The 26,478-nt window shown below is 41.6% G+C and overlaps 1 long non-coding RNA gene across 1 annotated transcript; it reads left to right on the forward strand.

The window, feature by feature from the left end:
* Positions 1-2,049: 2,049 nt before the first annotated feature.
* Positions 2,050-21,971, forward strand: LOC111819229 (uncharacterized). Its single transcript, XR_002822973.1, has 3 exons — positions 2,050-3,918; positions 15,265-15,288; positions 21,896-21,971. It is a non-coding gene; the product is annotated as an uncharacterized LOC111819229 (long non-coding RNA).
* The last annotated feature ends 4,507 nt before the right edge of the window (positions 21,972-26,478 follow it).

Consider the following 26,478-nt stretch of genomic DNA (forward strand, 5'->3'; position numbering starts at 1 on the left):
AGACGATTGCGCTGCAGTAGTGTGGCAAATGAACTGGAGGCAGGGAGTCCAGTAGTTGGTTATTGCAATGCCTGATCATTCATTCATTTGTTCTGTGAATATGAGTGCCTACGCTGTGCCGGGCACTATGTTGGGCCTGAGCACACAGCAGTGAACAAACATACCCATCTCTGCCCGTGTGGAGCTACATGTGGGCCGGGGTGGGGGGTGGGGGGAGAGACAGTGAAGGAGGAGCGTGTGTACTATGTTAAATGGGGATAGGTGCTAGGGACAAAAATTAAGCTGAGAAGGGAATAGGAAGTGTTGGGGGTATGTGCTTCAGGGTGGTTAGAATTTTAGGTAGGACACTCAGGGAAAGCCTCACTGAGAAAGGTGGCATTTGAGTAAAGACCAGAAATTGGTGTAGGATCCAGCCATACAGATATCTGGGGCAATAGCATTCTAGGCAGAGACCTGTGCAAAGGCCCAGGGGTGGGAGTGTGAGCAAAGTGTTCCAGGATCTGTGAGGAGACCAGTGTCACTGGCGTGGAGAGAGTTAGGGGGAGAGCAGTAGGAAGTGAGGTCAGAGAGGTCCGAGGGGCAGGTGGTGGAGAGGCTTGGAGGCCTTGGGGAGGACTTGGTGGTGTGGGAGGCATTGGGGGCTTTGGAGCAGAGGGGTAATATCATCTGGTGTAGATTTCAGTAGGATCTCTCTGGGCTCTGTGTGGACACTAGACCTAAAGGGGAAGGGGTGGAGCCAGGGAGACTAGCCGATAGGAGGCTATTGCCAGAGTCCGAATGAGACAATGGCAGCTCAGACCAGAGTGATGGGGTTGGGGGCTGTGCAGGGGGAGTGGTCAGACCTGCAGGCCAGAGCCAGTAGGGTTTGCTGAAGATTGGTTGTGGGCATGGGAGAAGAAGAACCAAGGACAGTTGTAAGGTATTTGCTTGTGGAGAAATGGTGTTGCTGAGATGGCGACTCTAAGTGGAGCAGCCTCAGGAAACAGCAGGCTCCCAGCTCTGGAAAACCAATGACGAGGTGCCAGTTACATGTCCAAGAGCAGATGTCAAAGAGGCGGTTGGTTTATATGAGCCTGGAGTTGTGGGGTGATGTCTGGGCTGGAGACCGACATTTGGGAGTCATTGGTATATAGATAGTGCTTAGAGTTATGAGGCTGAGGAAAACACAGTGCGATGGTGGAGGTGTGGAATAGGAAAAGGGAATTCTCAGTACACTTAGCAGGTAAAAGTGACATGACCTGGGGACCATTCAGAGGTGAGGGTGAAGTGGTGGGTGGACTCGAAGGTAAACTCCGGCTTCCTGGCCTGGGGTGGCTGGGTCGTCGGCTGAGCTTTCCCAGAGTTAGGAAACACAGGAGGGGAGCAGGTTGCGGGGCTGAGCGGCTGGTGCTGGTTTAGATAGGGTGAGCTGGCAGTGTCTCTGGCACAGACTAGAGGAACGTTGGCATGGAGATCAGGAGTCCAGGCTGGAGGAACAGAGCTGGGAGCCCGCAGCCTGCAAGTGGTTGTTGAAGGCAGGAGTGTGGAGGGAGAGCAGGCAGGCTGAATAGAAGGGAGAGGGGCAGGCCGAACAGAGCCTCCCTTCTCAGTTCTGTCATGGCAACAAGCTCTGAGGCATGCCCTTCTTTTCAGAGTGACGCCTAGAGTGGAACCTGGTTTTAGGGCATGGTTTGGCCATGCCCGTGGACTGTGCGGCCCTCACCTCTCTTTTAAATACTGTACTTCTCTTGCTGATGAAGCCAAGGTCCTGCAAGAGGATGTGGCTTGCTCCAAGTTGCGGAGCTCGCTGGTGGCAGAAACGGGGCTGGAATCGTGACCTCCTGTCAGCTAGCCCACTCTACCGTGCTGTTGGTCACTGCAGTTGCGGGTGACGCAAAACACCAACCCAATCTAGCTTCCGCCGGAAGGGCTCACCTAACTGGGCACGGCAGGAGCCAGAGTCACTGTGTTCTCAGGACTCCCCATCTCTCGGGTTTTCTTGTCTCTGTGGGTTCCTGAAGCGGGGGGAGGGGGGGGGGAAGTGGCCTCCAGCCGCTCTGGGAGCAGATCCACACAGCTCAGGATCCAAGAGGAAGGCCTGGGATTGCCTGCGCCTGGGCAGCTCACCTACAGCTGAGGGCAGGAGGAAGAAGGGCAGTTCCCCAAAGTAAAGAGAAGTGTCCTTATCATGGTGGTGGTAACAAGAGCTCACTCACACTGAACAAACAGTAGGGTTCCTTCGGCTATGTTTGCCATCAGGGGTAGGCGCTGACAGAGAATAAGGTCAAAGAAAGGTGATATACTGATGAAGAAAAGTGTGATATAAGCAGGCAATAAAGGGGACTTAGAATTTAAAAGGAAATTAAAATCCCTCCCTTCTCCCCGCTTCTACCTTGTGTCAGTAGGTGCCCGACCTGACTGAAATCTGCCCATTCAGCTAGCGTTCTCACTTAGCTTTCGACCACACAGGTAGCCTCTGGGCTGTGCAGACACTAGTCAAGAGCAGCGGTTGTCTTCATTGTACCATGTAGGCTAGTTTACACACTGCCAGCTGATTCCAGGGTTTTCTAGCCTTGAAATGCACCAGCGTGGATTGAATTAGTCATGCAATTTGTAAAGGTCTGAAACATTCTTTCACAGTGAAAACTACCCGCAAGATAAACTTTCATGAACATCTTCTGCCCTCTTGCTTGATCTGTCAGTACTCTGACGAGCTGGGAGAGAGCTTGGCCTGGGGGGAGTTTTTAATCCCTCACTGCCTAGTTTGTTTATATGGCCCTCTTTAGGTCAGGCGAGCATCTCTCACTGGAAGGCGGGACCTTCAGGCATGCTTCTCCCATCACGTAACCTTGGAGAAACACTGCAGCCTCTGTTTTCTCGTCTGTAAAATAAGTATACTACCTTTCCTGCTGGCCTCCCTGGGTCACTGTGAGGCTTGGGTGAAGCTCTGTGGGTAGAGGCGCTTTGAATACTTTGGAGCACTATGCAAGCGGAAGATGCCGTTTTTCTTTACATTGCTCTGTTCACATACGAGACAGTTTGTTAGCATCTGTGGCACTGGCTTCTGTTTTGTCCCCCAGTTCGGTGAGTCAGGAACTGTTGGTCATACCATGTCCTGGAAAGACAGCCACCATCTAACAGAGCATGTGCCCTCTGTGCCTCATTTGTCTCATCTTGGAAATGAGTTGGCTAGTCCCTGTTCTCCCTTCTTGTCCCCCGGTGGTTGTGAGGCTCAGATATAATGCCGGCCCTGACGAACCTTTTATAAGCTGGCAAAGCCCTTACGGAAATGTAAGGTATCATTATTACTGCGTGCTGAACATCGTTTTCCTAGTTTGTTCTTGATAAAAACATATAATTAACTTCGTTGCATGAAGAGACTTTGATTCACTAGAAATCACACTGTTCTCTAGATTTGAAACTACCAACATGAAATTGACAAGCATATGCTGTCAAATATGTATTACAGAACACAACTCTTTTTATGGAGCTAAGACTTGGCAAATATTTCACATTAGAATTTGTTTTCTATAGATTGCACTAAGAATATTCATTCCATGTAATGGTAATAGGGTAAAATTCCATGAAATGATAGTACCTGGAATCTTAAACTTTTTTGAACTGGTTGATTCATTTGAAATCCACCTGGACACCTACTCTTACTTCCTAGTTGTCAGTTAGTATTTCACTTATACTCAATATAAAGGTAACCAACTGGTCTAATAAAAATTCATTCATCTAAAAAAGAAAATGTCCGTATAGGCCTGCTAAGTGCTCATTTTCTCCCGAAGAGCCTGCGTTTTACGATTGTTTAATGACTCTGTTTCTTTTAGTCCTACAGGATCACATGTTGAGTGGTGTAAACAGCTTATAGCTGCTACAATTTCTAGTCAGATTTCAGGTTCAGTGACATCAGAAAATGTATCCAGAGATTACAAGGTAAGCGACATTGAGTGCTTAATTTGTTTCCACTGTGCTATGTAGCCGAGAAGCTTTGCAGTTTTAATTCCAAAGAGTCCTTGACCCCTGGATGCTCACCTGCCACTTGTTTGGGAATGAGGGGAGAAGTTCTCTGTTGTTAGATCTGAAATTGCGAAGGGAAGTGTTACCACCTTCTAGTATATGTGGTCAGAGTTTTGTCATTGAGAAGAGCTGTCTTTAGATTATCATCATTCTTTTAAAAATCAAGTTCCATTTTATTATTAAAAAATGCATGTATTTTCTTTGTTAGCATTCTGATTTTCAGAAAATGTCTGGTTTATTTCTCTAACTTTACAACTTCTCTTTGTGTTTAGGTACTATCTGTGAGTATTCAGCTCAACTTTAATAAGTTCTTAACATGTGCATAAGGAGCCCTGGTGGCGCAGTGGTTAAAGTGCACGGCTGCTAACCAAAAGGTCAGCAGTTCGAACCCACCAGTCACTCCGCAGGAGAAAGATGTGGCAGTCTGCTTCTGTAAAGATTACAGCCTTGGAAACCCCACGGGGCAGTTCCACTCCGTCCTATAGGGTCCATAGGGTCACTGTGAGTCGGAATCGACTCCACAGCAGTGGGTCTGGTGGGTTTTGGTGACGTGAAACTACAAGCAGAGAACTTGTACGGGCAGCCGCATTGTTTAGTTCTTACTGAAGTGAGAAATCTCTTCTTTATTTTACAAGTTAGATTCCCTGTTTGTTCTAAAGTTAAGGGGGTGATAGGCTCCTTGGCGGTGGGGACTGGGGCTCTTTTACTTACTACTGGTTCCCCAGCATAATCCTGCAGCACAACAGGTGCTCAACAAATAGCTATTGAATCGAGTAACAAACCGAAGAATGGCACGCTCCACCTTTGCTAAGGCTAAAGATGAACTTTGCTTTCATCTCAATGAGCTATTGACAGGTGCAAGGTGAGACCGTGTTTGTGGTTCAGTCATCTACTGTGCTGGCTCCGACGGAGGTTTCAGTGCACTGCAGTCGCGTTTGCCTGCTGGTGTGAGATAACTGATGTTTACAAGCACATGCAAATTGCTTGTAGTGTCCTGGGCTACCGTCAGTTAACAGTCTCAAGATCATGGGCCTGGCCAGACTCTTTAAGTCTACCAGTTGTTCTCCTTCACTCCAGAACCACAATGGAGATCATAATGACTTCTTTTTGTAATAGCTGCTCCTTGTTTAGGGGCTTTAGCCTCAGTTCCGCTTTAGCTCATAACCTAACAAATGCAGAAAGTGACTCAAGAGGTCACCTAATTGAGATGGAGCTGTGCTGCTCTCTGGTGCTTCACCCTAGTCGCCCGATGCTGTTGATTATGCTCCCAAAGGAAAGCAGAGCTGTGGATAAGTGGAACTGGACAGTCTGCCCAGCTAGAAGAGGGACAGCACACTTCTTAATAGGTTTCCCTGCCATCTGGTCTTCATGTTGGCCCCGAGGCAGAGCTGGGGCTCCTGGCCCTAGAACCCTGGCTGGGCAGCGGTGCTGTCTCCAGGCGAGAGAAGGGTGGTGAGTCACTGAGCAGCTGCTGGCCCCGCCGGTCCCAGGTGCCCTATCACCCAGCCTAGCTGAGAACCTGCCCCGCTGAGGGCAGAGAGTAGCTCTCAGATCTTGGAGCAGTTTTCTTCACAGACAGTTCTGAGTTGACTGTGGTGTTTCCATTAGAGTTGTTAGTGTTGTTTGGGTTGTATGAGAGACTGGCTGTTGACCTTTACTAGGTCAGGTAGAAGCTGTACTTTAACATGAAGTAATTACATTCTTTGTTGTTTTTCAAACTTTAGCCCATTTTCAAATTTTGTGTAGCAGATTTAGCTCATGTTGGAATGGTTCAACAGATAGTGTTAAGAAACAAATAAGGTTTTTCTATAGCTAAAGCCTTTGAATTATTGTAAAAGAACATGCTTTATAACTGTCTTTGTTATACTTGCCCTATAACCGAGTCTGGAAAGTTGGCATTCAATTTATAATTCATGAGTTTCTATGCTTTCTTCAAGGAGAGCTGATTTTTTTTGTTTTGTTTTTTTAATAATAAAAGCATAATATGTTTCTAAACCACAAAAATAATTTCACATGCTACTTATAAAGTAGTTCTTAAAATTAGGGTAACCAAGATGGGCCTTTGGGACCCCTCTGGCATGGAAGCCATTGTATAGGCTGCTAAGATTGATTCTTCATCATCATCTTCATCATCACTGGACATCTAACTTGTGTAGGGCTCTGTGATTTTGTAATACTTTTAGACATATCACCCATTTAAACCTTAAAACGACCTCATAAGGTAGCTGTTATTATAACCATCATTTAACAGATGAGGAAGCTGAGGCTTAGAGAGATTAAGTGAATTACTTAAGATCACACAGTTAGACTTGGGATTTGAACCCCAGTCATCCTATTGAAAAGCCAGAGTGGTTTAAAAAAAAAATGATATCCCCTGTTTTCCATTGTTTTTCCAACTGTGGTCCTTGGGTCTTCCCACCTCAGCACTCCCTGGGGTGCCGTGAAAGTGGATCTTCCTGGGCCCCGTGGCAGACTTAGTGACTCAGAATCTTTGAGGTCAGAGACCCAAGTGCCTCCAATGTTTGTTATGCACAAAAAAAGCTGAGAACCCCTGCTCTAGGCTTTCTAGGTTTCTGTGCACTGAAGTTCATTTCTGGTACATTCCTGAAAATCTGACAAATTAGCAACAATTGTTAGATGTTGAGAACAATTGTTTTCTTATTTACGCATATCATAAACTAACAGTCAGCTCAGGGTCAGATCACCCAAAATGTGGTAAGAATACTACTGGTAGCACATGAGATGAGCTTAAATGGCATGCAAACTTGTGATTTAACCGATATTATTGCTTAGAGGAGGGCAAAGTATAAAAAAGGAGTGGATTTAAAATCAATATAAAGATAAATATTCAATAAATAACACTACAGGTGGTATGCAGATAACAGCACACAAAACTTGCAGAGGTTTTATGTGAATGACAGAGTTTGGGAAACACTGTCCCAGCAGAAAGAGTAGAAGCTATGATGCTGAATTATGGATCAGCTAAATTAAGAAAGATGTGCTTTACTATCAAGTCATCTTGAAGATGTAGTAGTCTGATAATTAAAACTACTAGAAGAAATATGAGAAAAATGTTTTGTTTTGTTCGCCCCTCCCCCTACTAATTCAATTGCTCTCTTTTGACTAAACTCACAATAGTAAAAGCTTCTCGAATTTGTCAAAAACTTTAAGAACAGGATCTGAATGTAGTCTGCTGTAGATCAGACAAAAAATACAGTTACCAATTGTAATGAAACATTTTTAGGAACTATTGGTAGAAGTGACACAGGTGACCAGGAGACATGAAAAGACATATAGGTGTCAAATAATCACGTGAAAAGATGTCCAACATCATTAGTTGTTATGTAAATGCAAACTAAACCACAATGAGATAAGACTATACACCTGTCAGAATGGGTAAAAGGAAAACTGGCGACAACGCTAAATGCTGGCGAGGATACGGAGAGATTGGATCACTTGTACATTGCCACTCTGGAAAACTCAACGTGCAACTGCCATAGGCCCCAACAGTCTCGCTCCTGGGCATTTGTCCCAGAGAAATGAAAACTTACGTTCATACAAACACCTGTCTGGGAATGTTTAGAGCACCTCTATTCATAATAGCCCCAGACTGGAAACAACCCAGATGTTCTTCACCAGGTGTATGGTTAAACAAACTGGTATTTCCATACCAAGGAATACTAAGCAGTGAAAAGAAAGAAGAGCTATTGATATACGTAACAACTTGGATGAATCTCAAGAGAATTACGCTAAGTGGAAAAAAAAAATCCAATCCCAAGAGGTTATGTACTGTATGATTCCATTTATATACAACTCTTGAAAGGACAAAATTACAAAAATGCAGAGCAGATTAATGGTTGCCAGGAGTTAAGAAGGGGGTGGGGAGGAAGGGAAGTGGGTGTGGTTATAAAAGGGCACCATGAGAGATCCTTGTGATGAAACTTTTGTATTTCAACTGTATCAATATCACTATTCTGGTTGTGATATTGTCCTACTGTTTTGCAGTATCTTACTATTGGGGGAAATTGGATAAAGGGTAGGTGGAATCTCTCTGTATAGTTTCTTACAACTCAAAAAAATGTTTAATTAAAAAGTGAAGATTCTATATTACATGTAAAATATTTTTGGTTAACTATAGGGTCACTATGAGTTAGAATCGATTTGCTGGCAATGGGTTTTTTTTTTTTTTTTTTTAATAACAACTCATGATATACCAGAATTGTTACTTAAATGAAGAATATAGTTATGCTAATAAATTAGAATTTAGTTAAGGAAAAGAATATCAACAATTATTCCTTCTATTACTTCAATTACAAATAAACTCATTCCTTTTGTAAGTGGAAATGGGGGCCAGCATACGTCCACAAGGATGGAATTGACCTGCTCCTTTGCCAGGTTTCCTGGAGGGCTTTAAATACCTAAGGCAAGTGTTTTCGGTCCAGGTTGGACATGGTATGGACATCGGGCAGGGTTCAGGCCTGGCTAGTCTCTCCCAGACTAGGGTTGTATTTTGGTCACCTTGTTAGAAAGTGTATTGGGAAGTTCCTTTGACTTTGAGACTTTTTGGCCTGTCCTTGATCTGACTCAGGCTGGCTGATGAGCGCTGAGCTGCATAGACTTCTGGTTATTGAGGCTCTACAGGATGTGTCCAACTTTACTGTAGCGAGAGGAACAGTCTCCTGACCTAACAGTTCAAACTTCTTAGCAGGGGAGAATCTTTTCTTTTTAACTCATTTTATAGCAATCTGTTTGCTAAAGCAAAATTTATTTATAGACTTTACACCTAAAACAGAAAACAGTGGTGTCTTACTCCAATGTTACAATCTTTTCTTAAAAAGAAGCCTCCTAAGAGACATAAGTTCAGAGATAACTTATTTATAAAAAACTGATATTTATTTGGCCTAGAATTGTGTGGTTTATCAAAAAGATCATGAAATTTAGAGTCGGAGCACTTTGCTTTGAGTCCCAGCCCTGTCAGTGACCCCCTGCCTAATAAGGTACTTAACCTTGCTGAGCCTCAGTTTCCTCATCTGTTTAATGGGTACTTAAGCAAAGATTAATGTATTAAATGAGGCAATATATATGAAACACTTACAAATGCTTAATCTATATTGTTACTCTACAAAAACTTACACGATATGTAAAAACAAATACAAGATGAGTGTATTGTAATTGCTGAACATGAATACAATTCCATATACATTATTTGAGCACCTATTATGTGCAGGGGGCTGGGCTTGGCCCGCATGGAATTTACAATGAGACACAAGTAATTACAGTACAGGCTGGATTGTGGTGAGTATTAAAATAGACATGTAACCCAAGTACAGTAGGAGGAGCAAAGAGAACAGAGCAGGGCATTCTGGGAACCGAGACTCTGTTGGCCCCCACAAGTGTAGGTGGGGCCGTGTTGAGAGTCAGGAGCATGTGTGCTAAATAAAGCCAGCTGGTTTGAGTTCCAGCTCTGCTGGCTGTGTGGTCTTCGGCAAACTACTTCCCCTCTCACTGCTTCCTTGTTTCCTTATTTGTAACATGGGGGCAGTATAGTATCTCCTTCCTAGAGTGGCTGGGAGGGCTGAGATAACACATGTAAAGCATTTAGCACAGTGCCTGGCTTGTTACTGTTTGTATTACTAGTACAGGCTGTGTTTGAAAACATTCTGAAATACTTTCACACTGTTGTTGATTTAGGGGTGTCAGCTGTTCCATTATCAAGAATTAAGACACAGGAGCCAAACAGATTTAGATCAAAATATCAGCTTTATTAATTGATAAAAGCTGACTTGACGGGCATGGCTCACGTGGGCGTCCACAGTGGGCTGCCTTGTCCTTTCTCCCAGAGCTAAACACACTCACCCAAAGGCAGCCCTGGACAACTGTGACCTCCCCCTCTGGGGCAGGGCCCACAAAGGCCAACTCGTCATGGGGCGAGGAGACAGATCCCAGAGAGGTAAAGGGGAGCATGCTGACTTCCTTACCCAAATCCAAGTGGTAGAGAAGAGGCCCTCACCTCAACGGAACCTGAGGGCAGAGAACCTGAGGGCCGAGAAAGGGAGTTTTACCCAACACAAACTTTGACACAAATGTAAATGGTGGGGCCTTTTCTTGATTTTAGTGAAAGCTGTTTAGAGTGTGGTAAAGCAGGTAAAGTTTTAGTTAACTTTTGAGCAGTGTGCTTGCTCTGTTAAATAGACGATTAATTTTTTATGCCTTGTCGTAGGTTCTTAGAGTGTGTAGGAGTTGAGGGAGGGAATATGGGGCAGGTCAAGATAGTTGTGGTATAAGTTGGGAAAGCTGAGATGCGACAACTGAAAAGGTTACCTGTCTTAGTCATCTAGTGCTGCTATAGCAGAAATACCACAAGTGGATGGCGTTAACGAAGAGAAGTTTATTCTCTCACAGTCCAGTAGGCTACAAGTCCAAATTCAGGGTACCAGCTCCAGGGGAAGGCTTTCTGTCTCTGTTGGTTCTAGAGGAAGGTCCTTGTCATCAATCTTCCCTTGGTCTGGGAGCTTCTCAGCACAGGAACCTCAGGTCCAAAGGACACGCTCTGCTCCCGGCACTGCTTTCTTGGTGGTAGGAGGTCCCCATGTCTCTGTGTTTGCTTCTCTCTATTACATCTCAAAAGAGATTGACTTAAGTCACTATCTAACCTTGTAGACCTCATCGATATAACTGCCGCTAATCTGTTTTATTACATCACAGTGATCGAGTTTACAACACATAAGGAAATCACATCAGATTACAGAATGGTATGCAATCATACAATCCTGGGAATCATGACCCAGCCAAGTTGACAGATATTTTTGGGGGACACAGTTCAATCCATGACATTACCCAAGTACTGATACTAACAATTCCCACTTCTTGAGTACTTATGCCACCCCAGGTATAGTTACCTAAACTGACTGAACCCTTCCCAACATTGCGTGGGAGGCGTGCTTAGCATCACCAATTTAGAGACAAGGAGATCAAAACTCTTCAAGATTGTATGGCTTGTCTGAGGTCTGACAGCCAGGGAGTGGAGAAGTCGGGATTTGATTCCAGAGCTGATTCTTTTAACCACTGTGCCAATTTGCTTCCCTAATCCCTGGTTAGGGAGACGCATTCTGAAGCCTTCTAATGAGGTTTATATAATCCAACTCTAAGCACCACAAAGGGCTGTTGAGAACCGACCCCCATGTCTCTTGACTTAAAACCACTGTTCTCTCCTCTAGCTTCAATTAGAATCAGATTCAAGAACAAAATGATCCTTTCTGGGTGCCTGAAATGTCTTCTTTCAGGAAAGGTATGAACTGAACCAGAGAGAAACACATGGGTATCAACGTAGAGACTTTCAGGTAACCCTCTATGACCTTCCCCTTCTCATACCACAAATACAGAGAATTTGGTTACAATTGTTAAAGAATTATGTGAGTTTAAAAGCAGATTATCATCCTACCCCTGTCCAAACTTTAAAGTTATCTTCTGTTTCCAGTGGCAACAAGTCATATCTCCTCTGTATAAGGCCCAATTGCACTATCTGGTCCTGCAATAGACGATATTTCCATAAAAATGTTATTGTGATGAGGATGTGGAGAAATTCAAACCCTCACCCATTTCTGGTGGGAATGTAAAATGGTGCAGCCACTGTAGAAAACAGTTTGGCATTTCCTTCAAAAGGCAAGCATAGAGTTACCATACTGAAAACCAAACCCATTGCCATCAAGTCGATTCCGACTCATAGCAACCTTTTAGATTTACCATATGACCCAGCAATTCACTGCGAGGTATATACCCAAAAGAATTGAAAGCAGTGACTCAGACAGACGCGTGTATACCAGTGTTCACTGCAGCATTATTCACAATAGCCAAAAGGTGGAACCACCCCAAGCGCCTGTCAACAGATAAGCAAAATGTAGTACAGGCAGTCCCTGGAATACAAATGAGTTCTGTCCCGAAGTCTGTCTTTAAGTCAAACTTGTATGTAAGTCAGACCAGTTAGGTATGGCTCGTATCTGATGTCGGTCAAATGTTTGTCTTAGTATATAGTGTACCTTTCTGTGCATAAAAAACATTAAGCAAACACTTCCAGATACACTAAAACATCTTTAACAAATAATATAGTAATAATAATAGTGTTTTGATGTGTGTGGCAAAGTAGCTCCCATTTGTTCTTACGAATCATTGTGTGTACCTTGAATTTTTAATATAACAGGCTTTACAGGGGTTGGTTTGTAACTACAGGTTGTACGTAAGTCAGACGTTCATAATTCAGGGACTGCCTGTACATACGAGCGAGTGTTATTCAGCCATGAAGAGAAAAGAAGTCCTGATGCATACTACAGCATGGATGAACCTTGAGAACATGCTAAGTGAAAGAAGCTAGACACAAAAGGACAAATATTGTATAATCCCATTTATATGAAATATCTGTAATAGGTCAATCCATCTAGACAAAAGAAGATTAGTGGTTACCAGGGGATGGGGTGAGGGGGAATAGGGAGGAAAAAGCACCAGGCATAGTGTGTGTGTGTGTGTGTGTATGTGTGTGTGTGTGTGAGAGAGAGAGAAAAGAGGTAGGCATTTACCAAAAAATCATTTCATGAGTATTTTTTATGATGATGATGCTGTTGAAGGCAAATAACAAAAGAACTAAAAATTAGAAGTTCAATCAGCAGAGATTAGGAAGAAGGGTGTAGTTTGAGAAAGTTTGTTTTCTCATCTTTTAAAATAGGAGGTCAATAGATAAAACTGTTTGAAGTTGACGAATCAAGACATAGAAGTGTAACCATATTTACAGTTACTGAGGCAATCCTCAGAAAATTAAAATAGATCTTGTTAAAAGTGGCTATCACTGGGAGGTGAAGCTCTGGGAGGGAGAGGCAGGGAGACGTTCTATCTTGTCCCATTTTGAGTTTTTTTTTTTTAAATTGCCATATACGCTTGTATTACTTTATTATTTTTTAAATTAATAGACTTTATTTTTTAGAGCAGTTTTAGGCACAGAAAATTGAGCAGATATACAGTGGGTTCCTATATGCCCCTCACAGTTTCTCCTGTTATTAACATCTTGCATTCCTGTGGTATTTTTCTTGTAATTGATGACCCGGTATGGATACATTATTGTTAACTGGAGTCCAGAGTTGACATGCGGGTTCACTGTTCGTGTCGTACAGTCCTATGGGTTTTGATAAATGCATAAGGTCATGCAGCCACTGTTACAGTACCATGCAGAATAGTCTTACTGCCCTAAAAATGCCCTGGGCTCCACCTATTCATCCCTCCCCCCTCGCGCTCCTAACAACCGCTGATAGGTTTACCACCCGAATGTCATATCGTTGGAATCATACATAACCTTTTCAGACTGGCTTCTTTCACTTAGCAATACGCATTTAAGGTTCTTCCATGTCTTTTTGTGGCTTGATAGCTCATTTATTTTTATTGCTGAATAATGTTCTGTTGTATGGATGTACCAAAGTTGTTTATCCATTCATATGTTGAAGGACATCTTGGTTGCTTCCAGTTAGTTTTAGGAAATTATGAATAAAGCTGCTATAAACATTCATGTGTAGGTTTTTGTGTGGATAGAAGTTTTCAACTCATTTGGAGAGTTACCTGGGAGAGAAATTGCTGTATCATATGGTCAGACTATGTTTAGCTTTTGTAAGAAACTGCCAAACTGACTTCCAAAGCAGCTATACCATTTTGCATCCCATTATTGACGAATGAGAGTTCCTGTTGCTCCACATCCTCACCAGCATTTGGTGATGTCATTTGTTTGTTTTAACCATTCTGATAGGTGTGTGGGAGCCCTGGTGGCGCAGTGGTTATGAGCTCGGCCACTAACCAAAAGGTTGGCAGTTCAAATCCATCAGGCGCTCCTTGGAAACCCTATGGGGCAGTTCTCCTCTGTCCTATAGGGTCCTTATGAGTCGCAGTCGACCCGATGGCAACGGGTTTGGCACCTAACAACAATAGGTGTGTAGTGCTGTGTCATTGTTTTTTATTTTTCTTATCAGCTTTCTTGAGGTATAATTGATAGACAATAAACTGCACATATTTCAAGGGTTCAATTTGATAAGTTTTGACATATGTGGACACTGATGAAACCATTACCACACCCCTCCCCACCCCCCAAAAAAAAAACCTCCCAGGTTTAAGCTTCTCAGTCTAAATTGTCCATGTTTAGGAACATATGGGCTTTAGTTCTCTTTGAGCTATAGCATCATTTAATTCAGAATACTTTCTTTTAAATTTCAAATAATAGTTTATAATGATGATACAAAGGTGTTTTTGAAGTCTCTATCTTTGTATTCGTGTGATCTTCTTATCCATCCCGAGTGAAGTCTATAAAGCTATTAAGAACCTCTGAAGTTTTTTTAAAAATCTATTTCTCATAGAGCATACAGTGGTGAGATTATGGAATTTTAGACTTTGGAATGGGGAACTGAGACGAAGTCTTTTCCAGACTATTAGCACTATTCACTTTTCAAAAGTTCTGTCCTGTTCTGTGGGCTTTCTGAGTGCGTGTGCTGCGTGTTCAGTTAAGATTCGCAGGCTAGGGACCACAGGAATTGTGTTGCTGAAATCAGTGCCCTGATTTAACAACGCCTGGCTTCCCCTCACACGGGCCAGCAGCCCCTCCCTCCAGGGCAGCCGGCTTCCCCTTCCCCCCAGCAGCTTCCTTCCCCTTCCCCTTCCCCATGCAGATGGGGTGGCACAGCGCAAAGATGTGATTCTGGAGTCCCAAATAGGAATTGGAAATATAACTTCAATAGAAGCCAGGTTAAGATTTGTGGTTAACTAGGTTTTATGACTCCGTGAATGCTGTAGCTATAGGGTTTTTCTGTTTTTGTTTTGTTTTGTTTTGCCTACTTTGGGAGCATAACCACCTTTTGATATCATTATTCCTATGGGGAAAATGCATTCAGTATTCTAAACAGACGTACAAATGAACTTTTCAAACACAGCCTGTTCACAATAGCTTATAATAGTACTTGGCAGAAGGGGTTTGTGTTTAAAATAATGTGGTTTGTCTTAGCCTACGGGCAATCTGTTTCTCCAAATCGTAGACTTGCCTGAAAATGATAGGGCAAATGTGTTAGGATTGATTTGCTATCGAATGAAACTTCAAGGGCAAATGTGTTAGGATTGATCTGGTTGGTTTTATTTAGAGGGGTATGATGTTTCTTAGGGAATGGGCTATTCAACTTAATGGCATCTTTCACAGATCAATAGTGACATGTCCACGATGCTGATGTTCTGTATTTTAACTAACAGGTTTTCAGGAGGCCTGATATAAGGGTAAGGATGTTTGGCTTTCAGCAGATGGGCCTCCTCCTTGTGTGTCTCTGTGCTTTACTGAACACTGAGTCTGCTTAGTGTTCTTTACCTTCTTCTCACTGGTTTTATGAGTCCCTCAGATCAATTTGCTCTGCCTGTCATAGCTTTAAGTGTTCACCAGAAATGCTTTATTTGTTACAGTGTTTTTATGTGCAGTAAAAGCCAGTGTGTGTGAGGGCAGGACATTAAAATTGTCACCAGAGTGCAGTACTGACTTGTGTGGTATTACGGGCATTCTGCCCAAATGGATGTTCTTAGCTGGGCTTATACGGCTAGGCCTGCAGAGTCCTGTGTTTATCGTGTAATTCACGCTAAAGATTTTAGCTGCTCCCCAAAAGTGGTCAATTGTTGTCCATCCTACCTACCTAAGATTTCAACTCACGCTTGTGTTTGCATGTTGAACCCAAAAAGCAGAAGTGCTAATCTTGAAGATAAATTTAGCAAAATCAGTCCCATCTAGTATTTCTGAAAATACACAGGTAGCTGTTAACAACCAGTGGGTTATATCTTACATTTTCCCTCCCTTTATTTCAGAACATGCATAAAGCAAGACAAAGATTGGTAATTTGCATGCATTTAAACCTTAGTATCAGGTGTTGAAAACTAACCTATTTTCCATTAAATGAAAACAATGTGGATTTTCAAAGTAGAATTCAATGACTTCAAGTTTACAATTTTTAATCTTATTGAAGACAATGAAGTAGTATAAAAGTAAGCAGGTTAAATCAAACTCTTGTTATTCTAGTTGATTTATCTTCTTTTAATCTTGTTTTGCTGATGGGAATTATTTTCTTTCTTTGATTCACATTGTTAAATATTAGTGTTTGGCTTTACACTTGCATGGACTTTGAAATGCTGGGTTTTTTTGTTTGTTTGCTTGTCCATTTGTCTGTTTTAAAAATTTTTATCAAAGAATGATTCCATTTTTCATTATACTTTAAAAATGGAAATTTCAAAGCATTGGCTGCATTTTTAAAATTACACTGCTTTGAGGGATAGCAGTCCCAACTGTGTACTAAATTCAATCTGATGAGAAAACATAAAAGTGTGTTAAGTTGCTATTGTACTTTACTTTTAGAGATTTGCTACTTCTTCACTGGTTGCTTTTAAGAAATATAGTCATTGGAACCAAAGTTTCATGAAATGAAAATACATTTATCCTAAATTTTAATATTTTCAGCCCCAAAGACTTACACATCTTTACAAAGGGATTATAATCTTGTTACCTCAGTATTCATATTCTTTATACCACCTACTAAACTAAAAGTCCAATTTTACCCCTTCGAGAGCGAGGGAGAATGAAGAAAACAAGATAGATACAAGGGAAAGATTAGTCCAAAGGACTAATGGAGCACAGCTACCAAGGCCTCCACCAGACTGAGTCCAGTACAGCTAGATGGTGCCCGGCTACCATCACTGACTGCTCTGACAGGGATCACAACAGAGGGTTCTGGACAGAGCTGCAGAAGGATGTAGAACAAAATTCTAACTCACAAAAAAAGATCAGACTTCCTGGCCTGACCAGACTGGAGAAACCCTGAGAGTATGGCCCCCAGACACCCTTTTAGCTCAGTAATGAAGCCACTCCTGAGGTTCACCCTTTAGCCAAAGATTACAAAACAGGCCCATAAAACAAAACGAGACTAAAGGGGCACTCCAGCCCAGGGCCAAGGGCTAGAAGGCAGGAGGAGACAGGAAAGCTGGTAATAGGGAACCCAAGGTTGAGAAGGGAGAGTGTTGACATGTTGTGGTGGTGTTAACTATTGTCATAAAAAAAATATGTACTAACTGTTTAATGAGAAACTGTTCTGTAAACTTTCATCTAAAGTACAATAAAAAAAATTTTTTTAAAAGTCCAATTTTAAAGTTTCAAAACATAGTTGATTCTCTGAAGAAATTAAGAACAGTATGCTTTTAAAGGGATTGGAACAAATTTTTAAAAATTTAAATAAGCAAATTTGACCTTTTAGCTGTTTCTTTGAAGCATATTTATACAATAATTAGAAATATTTAATATGACATTTCTTCATAAATCACAATATTTAATAAATAATGAGGTAACAGATATATCTATATAATGCATGCATATTATGTACATACATACATATGGCCAGCATGTGATATATGCGTGCACGCATGCACGTGTGTATGTTTGTGTGTTATACACACTTACATAATCTGGGATTTTGTTATTACCACTGTAATTGACCCCTGGGCAATATAATAGTTCTTTAGAGAATATAAACACTGTGTTGAAAATACATGTCTATGAACTTGCTTTGTATTTTGGCTTGACTTTGCCCTTGGTGGTTTCTGTGGTATGCTTTAGTTTCTATGAACACATTATGTGTCTGTTATCTTGTTTCTTTGCTATATGCGAGAATATTGCTTGATTTTAAGAAGACGGTGCATTCTTTGAAATACATGATGTTGGTTTGCTTTTCATTTCTCTACCCCGACACAAACACAGACTAGATACTCCATTTTAGGCTGAGGATGCTATAGATGGCCTACACGTTATTTCCTTAACTCCAAGGGGGACAATGTTGTGAGTTGGAAAGCCGTGAAAGGTGTGTCGACTTTTACATGCTTACTGTCTCCTTATGAAAGAAATTCTGTCCTTTCACCTGTCTGTTTGCACGTGTTTCTCTTTCTCCTCTGCCTTTTCTTGTCCATGCACCTGGTGCTGTGCAGGAGATTCAGGAAGAACACAATGGCTACCCTTCTGAAGCTGAAGCTGATCAGGTGGCAAGTTCTACGTGTTCATCTCTTTGTAGCTACAGACCGTGTATTTAGAAGCCATTTCATACTAGAGTTCTAGATAATAAGCACTGCTTTCCAAATGCTTTTACCACTACAGTAGTGTCTTCATGTCCAAGTTTGGTAGATCCATTATGACATTATTTGCAAAAATTGGTTTATCCAACATTTTGTCAACCAGAAACTTGTTCATCTGTGCTTCTTGGTTTCCCCAGATAAGGTTATTGATGTTAAGACTAATGACCCACAGTCACTGCTGGATGCTGAAGTGCTTCACAAGACTTAAAAGGGGACAGATGCATCTGCTAAGGGTGTTCCTTGAGGGTGTGGACTTTATTCAAATTTTCATGGTCTGTGCCCAGCACAGTACCTGGCGTCTAGTAGGTATTTGTGGAATAAGTCCATATGTTTTATATTTCCCAATTGGAATAATCATTTATCAAATATTCTTGAGTGCCTACTCTTTGCTCAGTACTGCTGTAGACACTATAGGTCTTAAAGCAGCAGACCTTTTCCTAAAGCTTATGCAGAAACGCAGTATGTGACACTGACCAAAGAGCAGCTCCAGGGAAGCCTGGGCAGCCCCAGGTGCTCAGAGCTGCCTTTGTCCAACCCCACCCAACCCCACCCTCCGTTGGTGACCCTGAAGCACCTTGAGCCTTGTTGGAAGCCCCCTACTTGGCATGCAGCTATTTCACAAATTATCCACCTGGCAGCTTAGATTTAGGGTGAGGAGAAAAGTGGTGTTCAGGTATTAGCACGAGTGACGTGGAGAGGCCAGGGGACTCCTGTGGGCTGGAGCAGTCAGGGACACATTGAGGGAGCTGGAGGACCTTCGGCTGGACCTCGAGGGTCACCATAACAGGGTTTGATGAGATCATCAGAGGGAACCAACTGGCAACACTCTGAACAAAGGCAGCAAGAGGAATGGGCATGTTCTTGAGATCAAATTTAACTCAGAAGATCCCATTCTCTGATCGTGCTGTACATGGGTTGGATAAATCAAGGGTCAAATCATGTCCTGTGCAACATAGTTGTTGCAGTAAATGCTTAATGTAGCCAAGTGTGAATCCCATCTCCTAACACAGCTTTATAAAGGGAATCTGCTGTACTCACCAAAAATGAGCCTTTAAAGACTCTTCTCCTCCTGAGCTCCTATCCTAAAGCTGAAACTATTTCCCTGACAAAATGAACCTCTTATGAGGAAATCTGAAGCAGTGCTGTCTGTGTTGTTTTCCTTAGTTTGTTTTATTCTGATAGTTCTTCCTCATCGAAAAAGCATATCCTAGACTCAGTTATTAAGAGTGGGGGGTTTGTCTCGCCATTTTTGTCTCACCAACGCATTCATGCTCATAGAATTGTACAGGTTTTTCAAGCCAAACATGGCATGGCCGTTGGAAGAGAAACGTTTGCTCCTCAGCCTCGGTCTTGAGAGCCTTGTGAATTCTCCAAATGGCCCCAATCACTGTTGTCTCTCATAGGCAACATTTTATTAGCGAGTCCTGGGTTGAGGACTTTGAAATGTTTGCCATAAAGCGTAAAGTGAGTCCTCTCCTCCCCTACCCTCCAGATTCAGTTGATTAGAACAGCTTGCTTTAGTATATTTAAAAAATAGTCTATCCCCATTTATTTTTAAATACAAGTTACATTAGTGTTAAGGGATTTAAGTCCATATAATAGATGATAATGTTTAGCCACTAGAAGAGCTTTAACAACGTAACATTTGAAGTAATTTAAAACTCTGATATTGATTAAAATAGCTTTCTCACTTTATAACTATGCTATAAAATTAGGCAGGCATTAGTTCAGGCAATAAATTAAGGAAAGCAGACTTTCAAATTAAGGCTTCTATTAAGATTAGTGATCTTTTAGTGTTTCTAACACCGGAAATTTAAAAGTCTAACTATTGTGCTATGCTTTATTATCAGGTGTGGGTATAAAAATGAACCCATAAACACTTCTCCACGTCCCCTTTAATGTGTTAGCTCTCTAAATGTTTTTGCAGAAAAGCCTCTTAAAAGCCAACCTGGAATAAAAATTTAAGGTGAACCAACTGTGTGGAGGAAAAAATGAAGTCTAACCCGCGGTATTTTAAATGTGCATATTTCGATGAAGAGGCAGACGGGCCCTCCCAGTAGAACAGACTACATATCCCTGATCAACACTTAGCATGTCATACTTATATATTTACTTTTTCTTTCTTTTATATAATTTCGATGAAACTACTGTGTGTAGTATTTTTAAATTAACCTTTAATTCCCTTCAAGAAAACATACTGAATACTCGTAAAACTGAGAAACAATTAATTTTGAATTTTCAGTCATTTAGATTAGGATTATAAAAGACATCGATTGTAAATATTTTGATTGGTTTGCAAAATTATGCTGAACACTTAATATTGTCCGACCTGTGACCACAGCACACTAGTGTCCTTCCGAGGTTAGCAGATGCTCCTTAGAAAAAGCAGTTCCTGATCAAGTAGGTATGGGGTATGTGCATCCTCTAGCGCCCTCTTGCGGATTTAATGTGCATTACCGCTCTAAAGACACCAGTCTAACTTGTTCCCTTTAACCCAGCATCTCTCAAACTTTTTTAAAAAAGAAGACCTGTTCACATCTCTTGGGGAAAATTAACGGTCAATGACACACACCTGGGGAATTGCTGTTTGTTTTTTTTTTAAATTTTTGATCACCTTATTTTTATTCACGACACTTGCTGTTAGAGATGCCGAGAAAACGGTGACTGGTTTACTTGGCAGATCTCAGGGTGTGGCAGCGCCTTGGGATGGGCGTGGGCCCCCGACTTCAGGCTCTGGCCCCTAGCTTTGTAGTTCAAGAACACCATTTTCTCAGCTCCCCTGAGTTATCCGCCATTAAGAGATTAGCTCACCAGGTGCTCCTTGGAAACCCTATGGGGCAGTTCTCCTCTGTCCTACAGGGTCACTATGAGTCGGAATGGACTCGACGGCAATGAGCAGTGAGCACGAGCACCCAACCTAGCTCACAAGAGACTGGCTACTGGACCACAGTGCCTATCTGGTCGGTAGAAACGCGGGCATGTAGCTTTCCAGCCATCCCAGGCGTCCCTTATCACTGTAACCATCCATTAGTAATGTGCTGAGTGAGCGCAGAATCAGCACGAAGTGAATTGGCTTGAAATGCCTGATGAGCAAGCCCCTCCCCGAGGTACTGATTGAAAGACTCTTGTCTGCCAGATGAGCGTGCAGGCGCTCGTGACCTGGCTTGGAGAACACTGACGATCCCACTCTCCACGCCCTCTTGTGGTGCACTTTGTACACACACATGCACGCACGCATGCACGCAGCCCAGCTGCAATGCAAGTCTACGCCTTTCCTTAGTTACGTTAGTGGCCTGAGACCTTTCCCTCGCTACTTCAGTTAGATGTTTCCCAAACCATCACATAGGCTGGGTCATTGCTCCCGCTAGCTCAGCACCTGCATCTAATGTGGATTTGTACTGGTTTCGTGCTCAGAAGGTAACCTTTTTTCCAAATTCTGGAGGCACCTTCTAGCTATCTGTGTAGTGATTACAGTATCTATCTGTCATGTCAAGCCATTTCTGTATTAATGCTTTCTAACTGTAAGACTTAAATACGTTGTAACCATTCGCTAGAATATGCAGCATGGTGTCCTGTGATGCTGAGCTTTGAAGTTGTCTTTAAAGGGGGGAGGGGAGGGGGCATACGTATTGCACGCTTCTGTAGCCTCATAGCAAGAGCACAGCACACCAGAATTCATCCCAGGAATACAAATGGAAAGTGAGATTGCTTCCTGTTTTGTTTTTGCCAGGCTCTAAGGGATGGGAATAAGCTGGCACAGATGGAAGAAGCTCCGCTTTTTCCAGGAGAATCAATCAAGGCCATTGGTAAGTTTAATGAGTACACTTGGCTTATAGAGATCCAGAAACTGAAATGGCATTTTATTGGCGAGCACAGGTGATGCTGGGTTGGAGATGAGCCGGGCCGATTTAATTAGGGGGGAAATGGACTGGGCCCGCTGATTCTTACCAGCGTCGTCATGACTTTAAGAGCTAGAAGACTGCCTAGGATCGCCTTATGCTCCAATTGCATTAGGTGGCATTACTTACAGAAGAGGCACCTGCCTTTTCCTGATGAGACACTCACTGTAATGTCAGTTCACTCATTTGTTGGACTCCTGCCCCTTCCCACCTCCCATCCCCAAATAATCACTGATCTGCTTTCTGTCACTGTGGACTAGTTTATGTTATCTAGAGTTTTATAGAAACGTAATCATAGAGTATGTACTCTTTCTTTGTCTAGCTTCTTCCATTCGGCATGATTAGTTTGACATTCATCCATATTGTGACATGGATCAGTGTTTCATTCCTTTTTATTGCTGTATAGTATTCCATTGTATGGATATGTTACAGTTTGCTTATCCATTCTTCTGCTGATGGACATTTGGGTTGTTTCTACTCTTGGCGATTACAAATAAAGCTGCTATGAACTTTTCATGCACAGGACTTTGTATGGGCATATATTTGTTTTTCTCTTGGGTAAATACCTAAGAGCAGACTGGATGGATCATATGGTAGGCGTACATTTGAGTTTCTAGAAAATCGCCAAAGTGTTTTACAAAGTAATTGCACTGGTATACATTCCCACCAGCAGTGTATGAGTGTTCCAGTTCTTCCTTTCCAATCTGGATGCCTTTAATTTCTTTTTCTTGCTTTATTGCTCTTGCTAGAACTTCCCGTACAATGTTGAATAAAAGGGGTGAGAGCAGACATTCTTGTCTTGTTCCTGATCTTGGGAAAACTTTCAGTTTTTCACCATTAAGAATGATGTTAGCTGCAGGCTTTGTGTAGCTGCCCTTTATCAAGTTAAGGAAGTTCCTATCTACTTCTACTTTGCTGAGAGTTTTTATCAGGAATGGATGTTGTTGTTGTTGTTAGGTGCCACTGAGTTGGCTCTGACTCATAGTGACCCTATATACAACAGAACGAAACACTGCCTGGTCCTTCACCATCCTCACAATCGTTGCTGTGCTTGAGCTCATCTTTGCAGCCACTGTGTCAGTCCATCTCGTTGAGGGGCTTCCTCTTTTTGCTGACCCTCCACTTTCCCAAGCATGATGTCCTTCTCCAGGGACTGGTCCTTCCTGACAACATGTCCAAAGTACATGAGATGAAGTCTCACCATCCTTGCTTCTAAGGAACATTCTGGTGTACTTCTTCCAAGACAGATTTGTTCATTCTTCTGGCAGTCCGTGGTATATTCAATATTCTTCACCAGCACCGTAATTCAAAGGCATCAATCCTTCACTCTTCAGATGTTAGATTTTGTCAAATAGTTTTCCTGCATCAATTGATATAATCATGTGATTTTTCTTCTTTAGCCTGTTAACATGGTGATTGATTAATTTGTGAATGTTAACTCAAACTTGTTTTCCCAGGATAAATTCCACTGGGACATGATGTATTATCTTTGTTACATATTGTTGGATTTGATTTCCAAATTTTGTTTAGAAATTTTGCATAAATATTTATGAGGGATATTGGTTTGTAGTTTTAGTCTTTTGTCTTTCCCAGGTGTTAGAATCAGGGTAATGCTGGCCTCCTGGTATGGGTTGAGAATTGTTCTCTCCTTCTTAGTTTTTGGAAACCCTGGTGGTGTAGTGGTTAAGAGCTACGTCTGCTAACCAAAAGGTCAGCAGTTTGAATCTACCAGCTACTCCTTGGAAACCCTATGGGGCAGTTCTACTCTGTCCTATAGGGTCACTATGAGTCGGCGAATCAACTTGAGGCAACAGGTTTGTGTTTTTTTTTTTTTTTTTTTGGTTCCTCAGTTTTGGGGGAGAGTTTATTTCTTCCTTAAATACTTGTTAGAATTCACCAGTGACACCATCTAGACCTGGACTTTTCTTTGTGAGATTTTAACTATAAATTTAATTTCTTTAATAGTTATAGGACTATCCAAGCTATCTTTTTCTTCTTAAGTGAGCTTTGGTAGTTGTGTCTTTCCAGAAATTTATCTGTTTAAGTTGTTGAATTTATTGGCATAAAATTATTTATAATGTTCCCTTATTATCCTTTTACTATCTGTAGAATTTATAGTGATAACACCTTTCTCATTTCTGATATTGGTAATGTATGTCTTCTCTCTCTTTTCTGAATCAGTCAATTTTATTCATCTTCTCAAAGGACCAGTTTTTGGTGTCATTGTTTTCTCTTTCTTTCCTGTTTTCTGTTTCATTGATTTCCCACTCTGATCATTATTACTTCCTTTCTTCTGCTTACTGTAGGTTTAATTTCTTTATCTAGTTTCTTAAGGTGGAAGTGGTGATCACTGATTTGTTAACTTTGTTCTTTTCTACTGTATAGGCATTTAGATTCTCCCTCAAGTGCTGTCTTAGTGGCATCCCATAAATTATGACATGTTCTGTTTTCATTTTCATTCAGTTCAAAATGCTTTTGAATTCTCCTTTTGATTTCTGCTTTGACCCTTGGGTTATTTAGGAGCATGTTGTTTAATTTCCACATATTTGTGAATTCCCCAAATTTCCTTCTGTTATTGATTTCTAATGTCATTCCATTGTGGTCAGAAAATACACTTTTATGACATGAATCCTTTTAAATTTATTTAGACTTGTTTTGTGACTCAGAATATGATCAATCTTGGTAAATATTCTGTGTACACTTGAAAAGACTGTGTGTTCTGCTGTTGTTGTGTGGCGTGTTCTATAAATGTCAATTAGGTCAAGTTGGTTGATAGTATTGTTCAAGTCTTACATAGCCTTACTGATTTGCTGTGTACTTGTTGTATCAGGTATTGAGAGAGGGATTTTGAAATCTTCAGCTGTAATTGTAGATGCGTCTATATCTCCTTGCAATTCTATCAGTTTCTCCTTCTTTTATTTTGAAGCTCTGTTATTGGGTACATAGAAGTTTAGGATTATTATGTCCTTCTGATAAATTGACTGTTTTATTAGTATGACATGACCTTCTTTATCCCTGGTAATGTTCTTTGCTCTGAAATTTACTTGTCTGATATTAATACATCCACTCCAACTTTATTTTAACTGATGTTAGCATGGTATATAGGTATTTCCCTCCTTTGACTTTCAAACTATTTGTTTCTTTGTATTTAAAGGGGTTTCTTGTAGGCCATCTATAGTTGGGTCTTGCTTTTGTTTCCAATCTGACAATCTCTGCCTTATAATTAGAATGTTTAAATAATTTACATTATTGATATGATTAGATTTAAATCCACCATTTTGGTATTTGTTTTGTCTTTTTCCTATCGGTTCTTTGTTTCTTTTTTCGGCCTTCTTTGAGTTTAATAGAGTATTTTTTTTAAGACTCCATTTCATCTCCTATGTTTGCATATTAGCTATAACTCTTTGTTTTGTTATTTTAGTGGTTGCTTTACATCTTTAACTTAGCACAGTCTACCTTTAAGTGGTATTATGCCACTTCACGTGTAGCATAAGAACTTCACAATAGTGCACTTACATTTCTCCCCTCCCGGGCTTTATGCCATCGTCAGCGTTCCACTTTACTTTTACATATGGTCTCACCCCCACACTACACTGGCGTTGCTTTTGTTTAAACAGTCAATTACCTTTTCAAAATAATGGTGATAATAATACCTTCGCATCCCACAAAAGCCCTTCCTGATCCACTCCCTGACACCCTATCTGGCCTCTGTCCACCCTCCTCACGCACCTTTGGTCCACCACACTGACCTCTGAGAACTTGCAGATGCTGCCTCTCCTTCCTCTCCTCCCTGCCCCACCCTTCCCTGCGAATTAAGTGGATCCTTTTCTGAGCTTTCATCTCACTGTATCCGCATTGTTCTTATAACATTGGGCAGGTGATTTTGGCAAAGGCCACAGGCTGCTTGTGCACAGGAACTGTGTCTGATTCACTGCATTGTGCCTAGGGCGTGTTTGGAGAGTTGGGTGAATGACAGCTTTAGTCCCTTTAATTGTCTTCCCAGAAGGAAATGACTCTGGGGGAAGATCGTGAAGATGTAGAATCGTGGTGATGGACATGAGCTTCTTAGAAGGCTCATAGGAATCAAATATGTTAAGCACTTAACTGATATTAACAAAAAGAAAATAAAAATGGATATGGAGGCTGGTGAGGAATTTGAAACAGAAAGGTCTTTTTCTACTTTACTGATGTGGCTCTAGTTTCTGTTCATCTGGAAAATGATCTTTGGAGGGCCATCAGGGTACAGTTACTTTTCGGTAGCAGTGCTTTATGAAATGGTAGCCCAGGGCCTTTTGAGTTGAATTAATTTAGTTTTTACATGATTCATTTATCACCTTGGGAAGGAAAATATTAACTACCTGGGGAAAAAATAACAAATTTTTACTTATTATGAGGCCTTTTACTTAAAGCCTCA

This window comes from Trichechus manatus, unplaced genomic scaffold (assembly GCF_000243295.1).
Source record: "Trichechus manatus latirostris isolate Lorelei unplaced genomic scaffold, TriManLat1.0 scaffold00323, whole genome shotgun sequence".
NCBI lineage: Eukaryota > Metazoa > Chordata > Mammalia > Sirenia > Trichechidae > Trichechus > Trichechus manatus.